Genomic DNA, 17,299 nt, shown 5'->3' on the forward strand with positions numbered 1-17,299 from the left:
GAGCAGTTCATTGTTTATGGCGCTGCTGTCAGCTGCTCAAAAACACTGCCACCCAGACGTGTCACTTGCACAAGAGAACGCAACCTAACAACAACAATAATCAATAAAATATTGCCTCGAAACAACACATGCAGCACGCCATCAAAAACACTACTATAAGCTACCACCTTTCTACCCTCTACTAGACTCCACCAGCAACCGAATGCCAAAAGACATCTTCGCTTATTCAGTATATGTCCAGAGCACCCAACGACACCATGACACTAAAATGACATAGACAGGAACTACTAGGTGACGCAAGTAAATTTCCGGTTTTGTCAAAGCAGTCATTCAGCACGCGCTGTTTGCGGAGGCATGGCCAGGGCGAAACTTTTGCGGATGGCGAACGTTTCAGAATACGGCCTCTGTCAATGGGAACGAAAGCTTGAGAAGTGCCTGGCGTTTACCGGCACGGACGCGAGGTGCAAGTACACTTCTGATACATAGCAGACGATAAACGAGAACAAAAAAGAGAGACGGACGGGCACACAAGCCTTCCCTTTTGTTCTTGCTTATTGTTCACAAGTCGCCAAAACTTCTAGAAGTGAGAGATGCAAGGCATATTCCAAGTAATTAACCTACAAATGACAGTTGAAAAACCTCTACAGCCGTATGTGTGCACACAAGTGCAATAAAATAATTATTTGTCAACTTGTAGTTCGACGCCATAAGCCTGCTTGCTTTGTTGTGACAGGCACTTTGCTGAGATGTCCGTGTTGTTTACTTCTCTGACACGATATACATGGTTGTTGTCGTAAAGCTGATGTCCTTTTTCAAGTGTCAATGGTTGGAAATGAGCCTCGAGGTTTTCGATTGCCTTAAATCCACAATGCAGAACGACCGACATCATTCAAGCGAGCGCCTCAGAAGCATGCCTTCCTAGTAGTGGCCGCCTCAATGTTTTGCAGAACTGACACAGTGGCGCTGATGGCCGAGCCGATCGCTGCGCCGCCTAACCATTGCAGGGTGCCTATAGGCCGATCCAACTGACCCTGTGTGATGCAATTACAAGAAGGTTGTGGGGAGGGAAGATGCCCTGCAGGTTTCGCATTGCCAGACTCATGAAGGCCGTCCACAGACTGCAGCTTAGAGACCATGCACTTTTCAACCAGGTGGAGGCATTCTTCTGCACCGAATACATGCCCGGTGGTTGGGTCCCTGAACTGGCTGCTGGTGTGGCTGGAGTTCACCTGCTGGGCTTTTATGTGGTGCCAGAACGTGCGGACAGAGTCGCATCTTGCCGCCTTTACAGTTTGCAGTAGCCTTCTGTTTACGCTGCTCATCTTTTGTTGCACTATTGTTGCCGTGTTGTTCTTCGCAATCAGATATGGTGCCCGCAGTTTTGCAGGCATGGGTATCCACTGCTACATGCTGCAGAGCCAGCTGATGCTGCCTGGAACACTGCTTGTGGAAGGCTAAAGCGGTGGCAACTTTCCTCTCCCACCAGGCCTTCCAGTGGGTCCTCTTTTTGCCCCTAGACACCTGGCCAGCTCCACACTCTTCATAAAGTGCCTGCTATAACTAGTGCTGTTAGTGCTGATAATTTTGCACCTCCATGTATGTTACTTGTTCTTCGAGTACAGCCATCACTCTGTCAGCAGCCTCGTTGGACAGGGTCTTGGAGCTGGCCACTGACGTACTGTACTCCATCTTGGGTGGGCAAGATCCAAACGACAGAGATATGCTGTGATGGTTGCTACCAAGACCAGTGCTGTCAATGCTCATATATAGGCAAGTTGGGAGGAAGATGGGGGACATGAAACAATAATCTATGCAAGATGACTGCCCATCTGGTGCATTATTCACTTGTGTTGCCCATAGTGAGGCCCATCCCCCTGCACACTCGAGCAGCAGCCTGCCAGCCTTGTCCGTTGTCCCATCCAAGGCCTCGACGTGGGCATTCAAATCTCCCACCACCACCACCACCACCACAGGCCTGCTTAGATCAGTGGTGTCCCTGTATATGCAGGTCAGGGCCTCTACATTCTTCTGGTGTACATCCTTGCTTGCCCGGAAGTCCTGTTATCCACATGTGCTTCTCATGGGCCCCAGGGGCTCTGTACCACTGTGTGTCCACCCTGCTGAGAAAGCCGAGGCCCCCGCCCTTCCGCTCTCCTTTGGCGCGGTTCACTCCAGTGCAGACATACCGTTTGTTGGGTGGGGGTGCGTCAGCATCATGCAGGTGGGTTTATGCTAGGCAGGCTGCCGCAATATTCTCCTACCTAATAATGCAATACAATTCTTCCTCCTCTGCCTCTGGGTGCCCTCTTTGCATGTTGAGATGGAAAACCTCCCCTGCCCTCCTTTATGCTTATGCTGTCTCCACATGTGCACATGCACCTTCCACTGTGCCCTCCTAGCGGGGAGGGTGGCCTCTACCACTGAAGGTGGCTTCCTTGGGGGCATCTTTGCCTGTTTCTTCGGGAGATCGTCCTTCCTCCATTTGCATGATGGCCCACCCCAGAGCCGTCATCAGGGTTCCTGCAGCTGGGTGTGAATGGGGTTAATCCAGGAACCTTTGGTGCCTGGCAGACACCTGAAGGCTTAGAAAAGCACATAGCCTGAGGCCTAGGCACTGGCCCAGCTCCTCCACCGTGTCAGCCTGATTAGTTGGGCCCTGGTGCCCGCCACACACAGCCATCTGGTGGCCACGAATTCCACTCAGGGTCCCACCTCCTCTCACATTTGCCTCACAGCCACATTCTCTTCCCTACGTGGATCGTTAAGAGGTTCCTTTCAGGTGCACTCTCTGTGACGGCATATACCACAAAACGGTGTCCCTGAGCTTTTTGCAGCCATTTGTTCAACAGAAAGTGTAGCTGTGCCTTCAAGCTTCCTGGAGCTTTGTTGCCATTGGTTTTTTCGAAAGAGCTAGTGTGGAGCACCACCATGGCCTCCTCAGCCTTACATATGTCATCACTCACATCTGTTGCTGTGGAGAGTGGCCCCTTCCTTTGAGTGGAAAATAAGGCGGCTAGTGCACAATCATCATCATCATCATCAGCCTATTTTATGTCCACTGCAGGATGAAAGCCTCTCCTTGCGATCCCCGATTACCCCTGCCTTGCGCTAGCCGATTCCAACTTGTGCCTGCAAGTTCAAAGCGTCGGCAACCATAAAACACAGAAGCAACTATTTGACATCTAAAATATGTCATGGATGGCTTACTGAAGATTGTAGTAGGTGTCTTGATCAAGACATTTTTTAAGCCTTGCTAACTTTACGCTAAAAGTTGGCTAATGCACATTTTGATAAGAACAACTGATGACTTATTAGACATTACCAAAACCTTTTGTGGCAGTGCTTATGGTAACAAAAGGGGTGTTCACAGTTCCAGTTGACTATTAAGTGAAGCACAGACACAAAAAGGTTTTATAGTGTTGGATAGGGATGTACAGGTAGTTCCGGATAGGGTAGGGATGTACAGTGTAAATTCACTGGCTCTGGAGTCCACAGGCATTTTTACTGGGAACCTTTTGCTAGCGGCATTTTTGATAGTAATTGTCCTCATACTATCTGCCTCAACAGCAGCTAGGAAAGCTCGACAAAAAGATAATATGTCAAGAAGCAGAAGTCCTGTATACATGCAAATAATAATAAAATAGTACTGAATATTCACTTTTCTGGCAGTTTATTTACGAATAAGTTTGCACCAACAAGCATTTTCCATGGGCCTAAATGGGTGATGTTCGGTTATATTCAAACAGTTTATTTACAGGCAGGCGCCAAAGGGCCAGCTCTCGTGAAGCTAGGTAGATGGTGGTGGATCAGGCACGGCCTTGAGGATAGAAATTGGGCAAGGTGCCGAGGACGGTGGCCTGGCCAGGGCTTTCAGGCCAGGGAACTAACATCGGTAGGCAGATTGGTCAGTGCTTGCAGGACGGTGGGCTGGTCAGGCCCCCGAGGACCCCGATAACGCGCTGGTTTCGTTGAATTTGCTACCACTTCCCATAGCGACTTCACCCTTACTTCAAGGAAATGCTTGCGCTGTAAAATGAAAAGAAATATGATTAGAGGAGTTGGTATGACAAATGTATGTGGCAATGTTTTCATGTTGAAAAATCGCCATGCTGCAAGAATAGAAGTTTGAGCAGATAATTCGAAAGGGTGAATGAAGAAATTTTCTTGCTAGAGATTTGTCAGGTAACGCTCTTTAATATTTCAACATATATAGCATATTTTGCAGAAGGTGTAACAGAGAATATTTACACACAAACATGATATGTGCAGGATCCGTCCGCCTTGTTTATGCCCCGCACCTAGTCAGCATAGCACTTTCAAATTTAAATATTGTAGCAAAAGCTACTACAGCACAAATATCCTAGTTTCAGACACTGTAGACACAATGCAGCTTTAGTGCAAAATTTTTCATGTGAAATCTGAGAAGTTGCGTCAGGAGGCACTAGCAAAAATAGGGATTTATTGTACGGAAAGAAAGAAATACTGCCGTGTGTGCTTGCTGGAAATGATGCTTGGCCTAGAACACTGAGAAGAAGCTCAATTCCTCAGTATGACTTACAGGATCAGGCAGCGCGCATTGCATGACAAAATCAAAGTCCTGGAATTTGGGTGAAATTCACAGAGTTTACACATGTTCTACTCCGGACACTATTCAAAGGCTGCGAATAAAAAAGGAGCTAGATAGCTACAGGCACTCTGCATTAGCCAAGGCTGTTTCACTAATATATATATACCGCGTGGTATTGCTCGAGTTGGCAGCAGTTTATAACATTCATCCTAAAACATCACAAAAGAATTGTCAATTCAGCTCACAGCGTTCCTGCTCAGTAAAAGTTGATGGGTCTATGCAAGCATTTTATCAGCACCTAAATTTCCGTGGGTAAGGAGTAAATAAAATAAGACAGCATACTTCAGTAATTCTTTTGGCTGTGCGCTCACTTACTGCGATAGCAGCATTTTCCAGCTGTGAAGATCACCATTTCATTTTAAATTGCCTGCTTATTCCTGAAAGAATTACGTTCCACCACTACGGGGAACTTGACAAGGATGTAGCGGTTATATGAAAATGTATTCATCTAAATAAAGGGTGCTGAAAAATATGTATTATCATATCTGAAATGTAACCACTACACATAAAGAACTGTTTTGAATTTTTAGTCAACCTAAGTTTATAATCCGCACATCAATGCCCCAAAATTATGGCAGGCAAATGCAATATAACATTGCAATCGTCACCACACATTGTTCTTTAGGCTGTCCCAAATCGATGCAGTGCTGAGCATAAATGGCAAAAAAATAAATGTTAAGGACGCAGCGAAACCATGACAAATGTTAGAACTTCAACAGTAATATACACACAAATCTTGGAATTAAAAACCAAAAAGAAAAAGCGCTTGACTAGCTAGACATAACTTTTAAGGCAAGAGTATCCTGAAATTCAGCCCATTGAAACAACTTTGCTTGTAAAACACACAATGCACCGTTTCCTAATTCACTCTGTCTGTCTCCTTATAAAACTTATAACATGCTGAAAGCAAATGCACTCACCATTGTAAGATCCACGCTTGTGTGTATCCGAGTTCAGCCCACATCGGAGATGGTGGCCACCAGCGCCGACTTCTTTCTACTTGTTGTTTCGCCTATAATTAATTCCAACACTCACAAAAATCCGTGGCCACTTTGCTGTGTATTTCAATATGTAGGCTTCTCAGTAGGAATGATGACTGCAAGCGAGCATTTTTCACGATAGCAGTGCGCTGACAAGAACGGAGAAGACTCACGCCGCTCACGCCACGCAGTCGGTGTGCTAGCTATGCATTGGAGGAAAGGGTACAGGGAAAGGGCGAATGAAGGAAATGGCGTAAACACCACACTCTCCCCTGCAGGACCTAGCCCAACCATGTTCTTTGGGCGGCAGCGACGGAGGGAGACACGAAGGACAATAGTGACCCTGTCACATTCTCCCGTGCTTGCGAGAGCAGCCAAATCGATACAGCAGGATGTAGCTGTCTGAGCGCTTGATTGATAGCACTCACCAGGCTCACGTGGGTGCATGGGGGACAGGGAGGTTGGGCTTGAAGAGCGGAAAGTTAGGCCGAAAAAAAAAAGAAGATAAAACTGGAATATGCCGTGCCAAAGACAGGCAAAGACGAGAGGGTGTTGACACGGACAAGCACAAACTTTCAACAAATTTTTCTTTCTGTCAGAGGCATTCATACAAGGAGCCTACTACACATGCACGAACAAGCAAATCTATCGGAAAAGGAGCATGATGATTATGTCACCGCAGCATGCCATGCATGCTAAACAAAAATGCAGAAGTTTCACTAATACATGGGCACTCCATCTCGATGCAATATAAAGCGGTTCCATCGGCTCTGTAGCACTGCGATTCTCGATTCTCCTCAGAATCTTGATTCTCCAAAACCGTGGAGCCCACATGCAAAATATACAATGTGCAGGCAAATGCACAATACTGTTGTTTCTTATGGAAAGCTCATGTTCCCATGCACGATCAATAAAGCAGCAGCTAGTTTGCCTGATATGCGACTTCCCCTGCTTGCTACGTTGTGCATTGGCTTTTCTCTATAGGGGGTGCATTTCAGTGAAAGCGAAGTGCAAAAACGGCCGTGTACCATGCGTGGGCTTGACATGGAGGAACCACAGATGGCTAGTATAAATCCTGAGTCATCCTATTTCATCCACTGCAGACTTTTTTTCTTGGCTTATCCCAACCATAATGCTGCACAAAGAAGGCAGCCAAGGACACAATTTCCAACTCATGTCTTTTAAAATTTTTTTCTGGTGCCGCATCATTATTGAAAACATGCAAGTGACTAGTCACTTTTTCAAACCTGTTTTGGGTCTAATCAGGGCCACAAGTTCATATCTGCCTCCATTTTCCCGGTATGCATGAACCCTGTGCATGTCTACAAACCTAGCCTAAAGAACATTGCAAGCAGAGATGTTAATTCCTTAGCAGTAATGTTTAGTGGTGTCCTGCGTTTTTGAAGCGGCTTTCCACATGGATTGCTTCATGATCAATGGCTCTACAGATGGCAGTGGAAAATGACTCTCTAATAATACTGCCTCCTGATCAAAGTCTCCTTCTTTATCCATGTGTTTGCTTCTTCACGTATTCTGATTTTAGATCCCCTGCAGGAAGAGCTGTCGTGCTCAGACCCTCAACCTCATCAGTTTCAGTTAAATTGGCCTCTTCTTTGTCACTGCCGTCTTTAGACACTTCATCTTTGCTGCTCTGGCCAGCAGAAAAATCCCTCTCATTGGTGTCGATCATATCCAGCATGTTCGCACGAAGAAAACGTTTCAGCCTCTCTCTTGGAACTGAAACAGAACACCAAAGTTGTTACGGCAGTGGATGGCTGAAAAATAGTTGAAAAGAGCAAACTGAGCAAACCATATCAAGGCCTCAGTGGTAGTTATACGAACACATGTCACAAAGTACAGAACAGATTCACTGCCATTTTGCAAACTGTGTGATGATAATTATTTATTGGCAACCCCTTTGAGATGGAGCAGTGACAGATAGTCTTCTAGCCTGCTTGAATTATTCAGGTTTGCTATGTGTGCTTTTCACTGTAGCACCTTTGTATGTCTCCTAAATCTGTTTTCTCTTCCTCAAAACTTCTATATTTACCAGAAACTATGACTGTCAATCCCCAAGCGGAAAAAAAAAATGTAATTTGGCAGAAAGAGAAACCCTCCATTGATGGTAGTACGCACGACTTTTAACAATGCATCAGGATCCTTTCAAACGGCATGGTACTGAACCGAGTTTTGCAGGTCTGCAACATGGAGCATTAATGGGTTAAAAGGTGTTGCAGGGTGCCTTAAAGTTGTTAGATGGGGAATTGCTGCATATGCTTGTCACTTCATATGCCATAGCTTCAGCCCACAACCAACCCTTGTTCTGGTTCACGCCATGTACACAGGGTAGGGGAATATGGAAGCGCAAGAGAGCAAAAGGCTTATTTTGTCTTGCTTCATTTTCAGCTTTCGCCAATATTACCTAGGAGATCCTTCAACTCACTGTTGTCTTCATCCTTCGTGTCTTGCCACTTTACATTCATGTTTCCTCGGTACATACAAAAAGCTGACTGTGATGCATGCATTTCTTAGGGGTTTATGATGTGCCTTTAACACACTGCTTGTTTTGTATGCGCAGTCTCAACTGTTACATTCATTGTCGGATGTGTACCAAGAGCTCCAGCCACACCCTTAGTACTTTGCGATCATGCTATCACTGTTGAGCTGTGGGCTCAGTCAGTTTACAGGTTGCACTTGAGGGACACTTTTCAAAGCCTGGTTGAAAGTTATGTGGCTGAAATTTGCGAGCATTTTATTCATTGTGCAACATGTGCAGCTTGTTGGAACTGTAATAGCAGTCACTGATCTTGGCTAATAGCAAGATATCAAGCCTAGTGCCACTGCCGGAGTGCCAGCAGTGCAATGCCCATGCTGTGATTGGAGCTGGTACAATCTGCTGATGGAAGAAGTTATCTACGCACCCTAGTGACAGAAATCGGTGTAGTACCCTTATCTCTTAAACTGCGGAGGAGGGGTGGTATTAGTCCTGAATATGTTTCATAAAGACTGCTCAGCAAGTAGCTCGCCTGCACTTTCCACCACTCAATTTAAATTACAGCAACACCGCATACTTGTCGATTTTATTTTAGTATTGTCATGAGTTCCCTCTTTGACAGCTTGAGGCCCACAGGCCAAGAATACCTGTGAAATTATCAGATAGTACCAGTACTTTTTTTGTGTGTCTGGGTGTGTGTCCAGCAGTGAAGAAGTTAGAAACTACATATTGAGTTTGTCAGAATTAGTGCAATAGTTTAGGCTTTCCAACATTACAGCCATAGAGTTCTGAAAAGTATTCAGTTCTGGAAGCTGGTATTTTTGGTATGTGGTACCAGAAGTACCAATGTTATCAGGTACGCAGACTCTGTCTCATTGTAACTTGGCAAACAGCGATGACTTCGGCCATGGCCAAAGAACTGTGGCAAAATGACATGTGACTTCTCCTAGTGCATCATTTCACTGGCTGCATTCTAGCCAGAGTCACCGTCATCTCTCGAAAGTGATTGCCATGTCCCCTTCGTTTTTGTTGGTGAAGTACATATTGTAAATCAGCACACTTCAGTTTTGTCCATGGTTTTACTATGAAAATTAGGCACCAATGCTTTTATTTGCATAGATGCATATACGAAAATGCAAAGGCACACAATCCTTATACAAACCACATATAATCTACCTGTACCAGCATGTATATTTCTCATTTGATGAGCCAGGGGTGTCACATGTACTTAATACAGAAAGTCTCTTCAAGCTGAATTAAAAACAGCGAGAATTGCTTAAAATGGCAAAAAAAAGAAGACATAAATGTGGGCCAACTAAATTGTGAAGCAAATGGCTCTCATTTGTTGTGTGAGAAGGCCCTGCAGCTTTCTCTTTTTCCCAAGTTATGGTGAGACAAAAGGTGGTTCCTGTTTTTTGTTATTTTCATTTTTTTATTTTCACACCTGTCTTGTAAATAATTACTTGTTTGTCATATGTATTTCAAAGTGGCACTAGACTTTTTGTTTTTGAGTGTATAATAAAAGAAACTTGTGCTTTTCTACATCTTCCTTGCAGTGTTTTTATGTAACATAAAATTTTGTTAAAGGCCGGAGCTTGATGTTGGCGAGTTGGTGTAGCATGCTTGAAGAAAAGAAAGCGCTGAAGCGACGAGGATGAGAAGAAGAACACGTACGATGGCTTCAAATTTATTGAAGGCCAGCAGCAGCGAAATTTCACTTTGGCTAAATCAACTATAAATAAGTAGTATCGATGCAACCCTGGAAGTGTTGCAGGTCTGGTAATTGCATGCCCAACTTTTGTAACAGCCTTTATATGCAGTTAGTTAATGGATATGACAGATTCAAGGACATGGCACCCGATACCTTTAGCATGTTTAGTGCCTGTGAGATCTCAGTCATGCTCAGGCGTTCCACTGGTTCTTATTATATTGTGTTCTAGATCATTTCCGGTAAGCAATGGTAAAGGTATCTTTTAGTTTCGCTATCATAAATGTTGATTTTTGTGTTTCGAAGGTAACATTTTAACACCACAGGCTCGAAGGCTCTTTGACACCACAGTAACATTTATTTGGCCCAAGTTTTGTGCACAGCCATGAGATGTGTTCTGTATGGTTGTGTGCAGTCGACACACACAGCCCCATAGACAATCTTGTCCATAGTCCAACAAGCACCTTTCCTACATCTGAAAAATTTGTGGACTTCACGAAAATGGGGTCGCTCTTCTGTTTGGGAATATGTTTGGTCATGCAGCTGCACCTTTATTAGTCAACAGGAAAGTTTAAACTCGGTGAAGTTCAGAGTTGCACTTGTGGTATTAGGTTACACTGAAAATGGGGGCAGGGCACAAAAACAACAGCGCAAAGAAGAGAGTGGACAACACAAATGCTGCAACTCGCAACTGAGTTTTATTTCAGAAATTAATTATTTTCTAGAATACACGAGCCAGCGCACCACCGTATGATAGAAAATTGCATTTCATAACACAAGGAAAATATTTATTACATATACATACATTGTAATCTGTTTATTCCACGCAATATTTACTTTCATGCTAGCCTTCTAAAAATAATTAGTGCTTGTGCAACATGACCTACAGCTGGCTGATACATGCGTCGTTTAGTTTGGATATATGGAAAGCTTCGGTGACTTCCCTTGTGAGTTGATCCCTGCGATTTAAAAGTATTGAGGTCTCACGAAATAACAGCAAGCAACCACACTTGGAACGGGGGCCCTTTAGGCGTGAACCAATATTATATTCGGGGAGCTGTTTGCATTCCAACAAATGCGTATTTACCCGCCGAACAGTTTGGCCTGTGCATATTCGACAGCACAATAGAAGCAAATTATAAACCATGGAATTTCTACATTTATGAATAGAGGATAAATGCTTAGTCTTGCATTTCCCATCATGAAATTGACTTGGCTTTTTATTGATAGTTTGTGGTCTAGTTTAACACACAGTTTTACAAATTCGTTGGGTGCCGAAAGAACCATCTTTAAGTCTTACCAACTTGTTAAATTCTTGAGGTCAAAAGCTAACTTGTGCATATACTGTACTACAACACATGACTCTAGGTTCTTGTGGATCCAGCAGGGTTGACCAATTTCTGTGCTGTTCATTGCAATACATATTCCTCATATCCTGCACTTTGTAAGAGCCTGGTGACCTGGTTTTGAAAAATTTTATTGATTCTTTTCTTGACAGATTTGGTCTAAGCAGCGTGCAAAGAAAGATAAGCTATACCACTCATGACTACCTTTAAATGCTCAGAGTTGCAGCTATGGGGAAGCTTTCGAGACCATGGGCTGTGCGCTCGGATAGTGATGAACGCCATGTCATGAAATGGTAGTTTCTCTACCTCTGGCAACTCAATTGTAAATGCCAATTCCTTATTTCACTGTAAAAAATTTTAGAACACTGACCACTATCCTATACATGAAGTAGGATTCAATAAAAAAAATGCTCAGAGTTGCAGCTATGGGGAAGCTTTCGAGACCATGGGCTGTGCACTCGGATAGTGATGAACGCCATGTCATGAAATGGTAGTTTCTCTACCTCTGGCAACTCAAATGTAAATGCCAATTCCTTATTGCACTGTAAAAAATTTTAGAACACTGACCACTATCCTATACATGAAGTAGGATTCAATAAAAAAAAAAAAGCACATCCATGTGCTTAAAAATATTCAAGGCAAGGCCACCAAGGCTACTATTGATCTACATGTCTATTTTACTAAAATAATACTGCTTTAGTATATGGACCACTCCTGAATTGATGCATACATGACTTCAGTCAGATGCCACATCATTGAACGAATGTGGATTTCAAGTAAGACAAGATTTACAGAAAAGCCTTTGCCATTACACTGCAGCTGTTAACAAATTCTGCATCATAATCCTCTGTGATGCATTTTTTTCCACTCGACTATAAAGGACCGTTTGAAATGTTCTATGCGGCCTGCACATCAATGCTAAAAAAATTGCACCTTCCATGACTTGACATGCCCAGATAATTGACTAATGATTGAGAGTTATAGGCGTACTAAACTGATAGAATGCCTTTGATGTACCAAGCTGCTTTTGTAAATATGTTGATATGTTTAGCTGCAAAGAGTTCCTTTACAGAACTGTTGCACAAAAAGTAACATTATATTTATAGGCCTTTAATTGTGCAAAGCAACTCAAGGTGCAGGTTTTTCAAGCAGTTTACAGCAGATGCAAGTCGCTCAAGATTGTGTGGCATCTGAAATCAGTGCTACAGCTTTATCCCTGTTCTTGCTGGCCTTCCAACTCACAGGAATTAAAATTTTCTGCACTGCTGCTTCTGTCTCTGTGGGTAGCCAGACTGCTTGCCCACTGCGGGTGCAATATCCTATTGCGGGTCAGTAGCAAACGTAGACCGTCACGTGTCTGGAGACCCACGTACTGATTGGACTGAGCAAAAGATCAAGGAAGGGGCGCAGGGATCGGCACAGCCTGACGAGCATCGGGGGAAGAGAGTGCCAGTCACAATGAAGGAAGGACCACAAACAGGTGAATGTCTTGCGCCTCATCCCCCCTACCTTTGTTCACCGCACAACCCAGGTAAATGTATTGGTCTTTACCAGCTTGCATCCTGGGAATACCTTAGCATGCATGCAATAGATGTATTTGTTATTATAATATTATTTGCAAAAGCATGCTATTGTGTTTGCTGCTTGCCTGTGTACTGGTGAAGCCTGTGCAGCGTGAGCACTCAAGAGCTTGTCATGAAGCCTGAGTCTTTACATGGAAAGGCTGCTTAATGAGGACCCCGTCCACAAGATGAGGAGAGTTCATTTTGTAAAGTACTTCGAAAGTTTCAAATGTTCGGCGCTTTTACACATCGGCAACAAAGGCTGTATGTGACTATGCTTCTCTTGTACCTGCTTCTTGGCCACTTATCATCCACCTCTTTTCCAAGTGTGGTAGGAACGCATTTCTTTTACCGCTCACTGTTATGTACGCGCTGCTCGCTCTACTGAGTATGTTGGTGGTGAGCTGCATCTGTCCACTTTCTTTCGAGAGCCACGGCTCGTTGTGGTGTGATGCGCATGCTTCAGTATAATTGGTGCATCATAAGAGATAAGAATATAACGGTGTGCATTAAGTGTGCGAATTGGGCTAGATAGATTGTCTTCATGGATACAGACAAAACTCGGCGCTAGGACAACGGATGAATAAAAGTGCACAACACCAGTGCAGTTCTTACTTGGACCTACCCAGAATATATGCGCATACAGGAGTGAAAACTAAACAAGAAAGGTAAATAAGAAACCCACATGCAGACAACAGCAAACGTAAATAGACCACAACGCAGCAAAAAGGCAAGTAAGATCATTGTAACAATTCCGGCATACTGGAGTGGGACAGGAGTCAGACGAACAACATCGAACAACCTTTTATGGTCAACGATCAACTTTTCGGACATGCTGATAAAACGGACGTCTTCACAGCACCACCATGTGCCCCAGGGATCCAATGTATAAGAACCTCTGAAATTGCGAATGCGGAAATCATTTTTGCCGTGACCGCAGCTAGGTCCGAAGTTGCATAATTCGAAGCCACCACTGCTATGGTCCCTAGAATATTTGCTGACACAGACCCATTGAATGAATGTGTGTGGTTTAGTGGCGCTAGGGCCAGATATGGCCAAAGAGTGCCAAGACAGTGTTAGTGATTTCATGGTGGAATGATGAGTTCTGTGAAGCAGATGTGACTTGGCTGTAAAGGGGCCTAAAAGTAGTCACTGTAAAGTGCGTAAAATCTACGTGCTATAAAATTATGGCCATGACTAATGACGAATACTATGAACAATAAAACCCATCGTAGAAAAATGATGCAACATAGAAAATATATGAGAAGGTAAAATTACTTGGAGCACTGCTGCCTCACCAGAACCCTTGAAACATAAGGGCCCAGAGGCATGTGCTATACGACAGCAAACAGCGGCATCCTCTGAAGAGAGGACCCGCTATGAACATGTGGGGTTAACAACATGCAACACAACATCTTTCAGAAAACTTAGGACTGCGTTGGTGTCAAATAGCGGTTCTGGGCCGAGTAGCATTACAGGATGTAGGGGGATGCGCTGCCGGTATGCTAAGAAAAAATGTTTCCTTCTCTCAGATTTGACTGCCCGACACTCCAGGAGAATGTGGAGGACGTCAGCTTCTCTCCGCATGTACCGCAGGTTGGAGGATCATTTTCAGTGAGTAAAAAGTTATGCGTGCCAAATGTGTGTCCTATTCTGAGGCGACAGAATAGGACTTCTGTTCGCCGTGATTTTGTTACGGAGGGCCAAGAACCTAACTGCGGCTTTATCACGTGCAGTTTGTTATTTACTTCTGCGTCCCATATACGTTGCCAGTGGTTTTGCAGTTTTCTTCTTAAGAAAGGCTTCAGGTCTGTGACAGGGATCGAAGCAGTAGGATTAACTGCATGCAATGAGATTGATGTGGCCATCTGGTCCACTAAAATGTTACCCTCGATGCCCCTATGTCCAGGCACCCAGCATATAATCACATGTTGGTTAGATATATGTGCTTTACACAGTACGGAGTAGAGTTCATTAATTACCGGATTTTTGTGGTTACAGAAAGATATCAAGGCCTTCACAACACTAAGGGAGTCCGTATATATAACTGATTTCTGGAGTTTTGATTTATTTGTATGCTTTACGGCCGACAGCAGTGCGTAGGCCTCAGCCGTAAAGATACTAGTTTCCGGATGCAGTACGTCGGATTCCGAGAAGGATGGACCGACGGCTGCGTAGGACACCCCGTCGTGTGTCTTCGATGCGTCTGTGTAGAACTCCGTGCAGGAGTGTTTGTGCTGGAGTTCCCGGAAATGCATTTGGATTTCAATCTCTGGAGCGTGTTTTGTAACTTGCATGAAAGATATTATCCCATTGTATCAGCTGCCACTCCCAAGGAGGTAGCAGCTTGGCTGGAAGCATTAGGCGAAGCTCGAGGAGTGGAACATGCATTTCATGACTAAGCTCCCTCACACACAGCGAGAAAGGCTGTCTTACGGAGGGATGATTACGAAAGAGTGTAGCATATGTCATCTCGTTAACGGTATTAAAACACGGATGCTGAGGATTAGAGTGGACTTTCAGAAAATATGTTTGGCTGGTGTATGTTCTCTGCAGATGAAGGGACCACTCATTTGATTCTACATATAAACTTTGTATGGGACTTGTTCTGAAAGCACCAGTGGCCAGTCGGATTCCTAGATGGTGGACTGGGTCTAGCATCTTTAGCATGCCCGGGGTGGCAGAATGATAAATCACGGCACCGTAGTCTAGTCGTGACCGAATGAGGCTTTTATAAAGATTCATTAAACACTTCCTGTCACTACCCCATGTAGACTGGGATGGACGTTTCATTATGTTCATTGTTTTTAGACATTTTTCTTTAAGATGTTTAATGTGGGGGACGAAAGTGAGTCTGTAGTCAAGTATAACACCTAGAAATTTGTGTTCTTTGTTTACAGGTATCTGTTGTCCACACAGTTCTAAGGAAGGATGTGGAATCAGTCCTCTCTTTCTTGTAAAAAGAACACAAGAGCTTTTGTTAGGATTGATCTTAAATCCATTCTTCTCTGCCCACATTGACCTTTTGTCGAGGCCATGCTGTACCTGTCTCTCGCACACTGCGAGGTTACAAGATTTGAAAGCTATTTTAATGTCGTCCACGTAGACAGAGTAAAAGATGGCCGGTGGTAACGAAGCAGGAAGCGTGTTCATCTTCACAATAAAGAGCGTGCAGCTGAGCACGCCTCCTTGGGGTATACCCGTTTCTTGCGTAAAAGGACATGAAAGTACATTGCCAATTTTTACCCGGAAGGTACGATTGCACAGATAACTTTCTATTAGGTTTAGCATATTACCACGGATGCCCATTTCTAACAGGTCTCTTAAGATTCCGTAACGCCACGTTGTGTCATACGCCTTTTCCTTATCTAGAAATATTAATAAGAACTGTTTATATATAAATGCGTCCTGGATATTTCTTTCAACACGTACGAGATGATCGGTTGTGGAGCGCCCTTCTCGGAAGCTGCACTGATAAGGATCACGCATTTTGCTCTGTTCAAGGAAATGAATGACTCGCCGATTTATCATTTTTTCAAACACCTTACAAATGCAACTTGTGACGGCTATCGGGCGGTCTCTTGCCACTGAGGAAGGGTCTTTGCCTTGTTTCAAAACAGGGCCCACAATGGATTCCTTCCATGCGGTTGGAAGGTACCCTACATCCTAGATGGTGTTGAAAAGCGTGAGTAGTGTAACTTGCGTATCATTGAGTAAGTTTTTGAGCCTTTCATACATGATTCTATCAGATCCCGGTGCAGAGCTCTTGCATGCGCTCAAGGCAGCTATCAAGTCGGCAGCACTAAAAGGGCAGTTGTACTGTTCATTCTGTCGACATTTTCTTATGAGTGGCTTGCATTCTTCTATTTGTTTATATTTCAGAAAGGATTGTGAATAATGGTTTGAACTTGACACGCTCTCAAAGTGCTCCCCAATTGAGTCTGCCTGATCTTGCAGTGTATCCTTCTGTGTATTTACTAGAGGGAGTGAATACGTAACTTTCATGTGACGTCACCTCCGTCGTCTGCACCAACCGCCTGCCATTGCTCGGTACCACGTTTGGATCGCTTGCTCTTTGTCTGTGAAGTACAATGCGTCTGTGACAGCCGTGTGCAACAGTTGAAGCGTGGCGGTGCTAAGAGGAAAGTGTTCGGAATTTTGCCCTGCGTACTACGATGGTCTTGTCGGTGCTACGCGGGCACGATACGAGACGAAGACCAAACACTGCGACGGCGTAGACCCTTACACACTGAGAGTCGGGGCGGATGCGACTGCAGATGTGGAGCTGCTGCCAGCTACAATGCAGGTGGACATAATCAATTACCTGGTTTTGTCAACCAGCTATGTCACCTTGCAGCAGATGAAGGTGTATAAATCGCTGGGTGCACACTACTACTTCACCAGTGGCTGGGTGCAGAACATTGCAGCAATGCGGCTCCAGTCGGAGCGCGTTATCATACTCGGTGAGGTAAGGCTACAGCGAATGAAAACGCATTTTTGTGCACGAGGAAGCGTAAACGACAGCGAAATATCTCGTTTTTATTCTACGATTCCATTCAGGCGCAGCCGATTTGCCACACTA

At 44.3% G+C, this 17,299-nt stretch overlaps 1 pseudogene; it reads right to left on the reverse strand.

The window, feature by feature from the left end:
* Positions 1-1,569: 1,569 nt before the first annotated feature.
* The window catches only part of LOC135908216 (uncharacterized), a 30,501-nt pseudogene continuing 14,771 nt past the window's right edge, over positions 1,570-17,299 (reverse strand).

Source organism: Dermacentor albipictus, chromosome 2 (assembly GCF_038994185.2).
Source record: "Dermacentor albipictus isolate Rhodes 1998 colony chromosome 2, USDA_Dalb.pri_finalv2, whole genome shotgun sequence".
NCBI lineage: Eukaryota > Metazoa > Arthropoda > Arachnida > Ixodida > Ixodidae > Dermacentor > Dermacentor albipictus.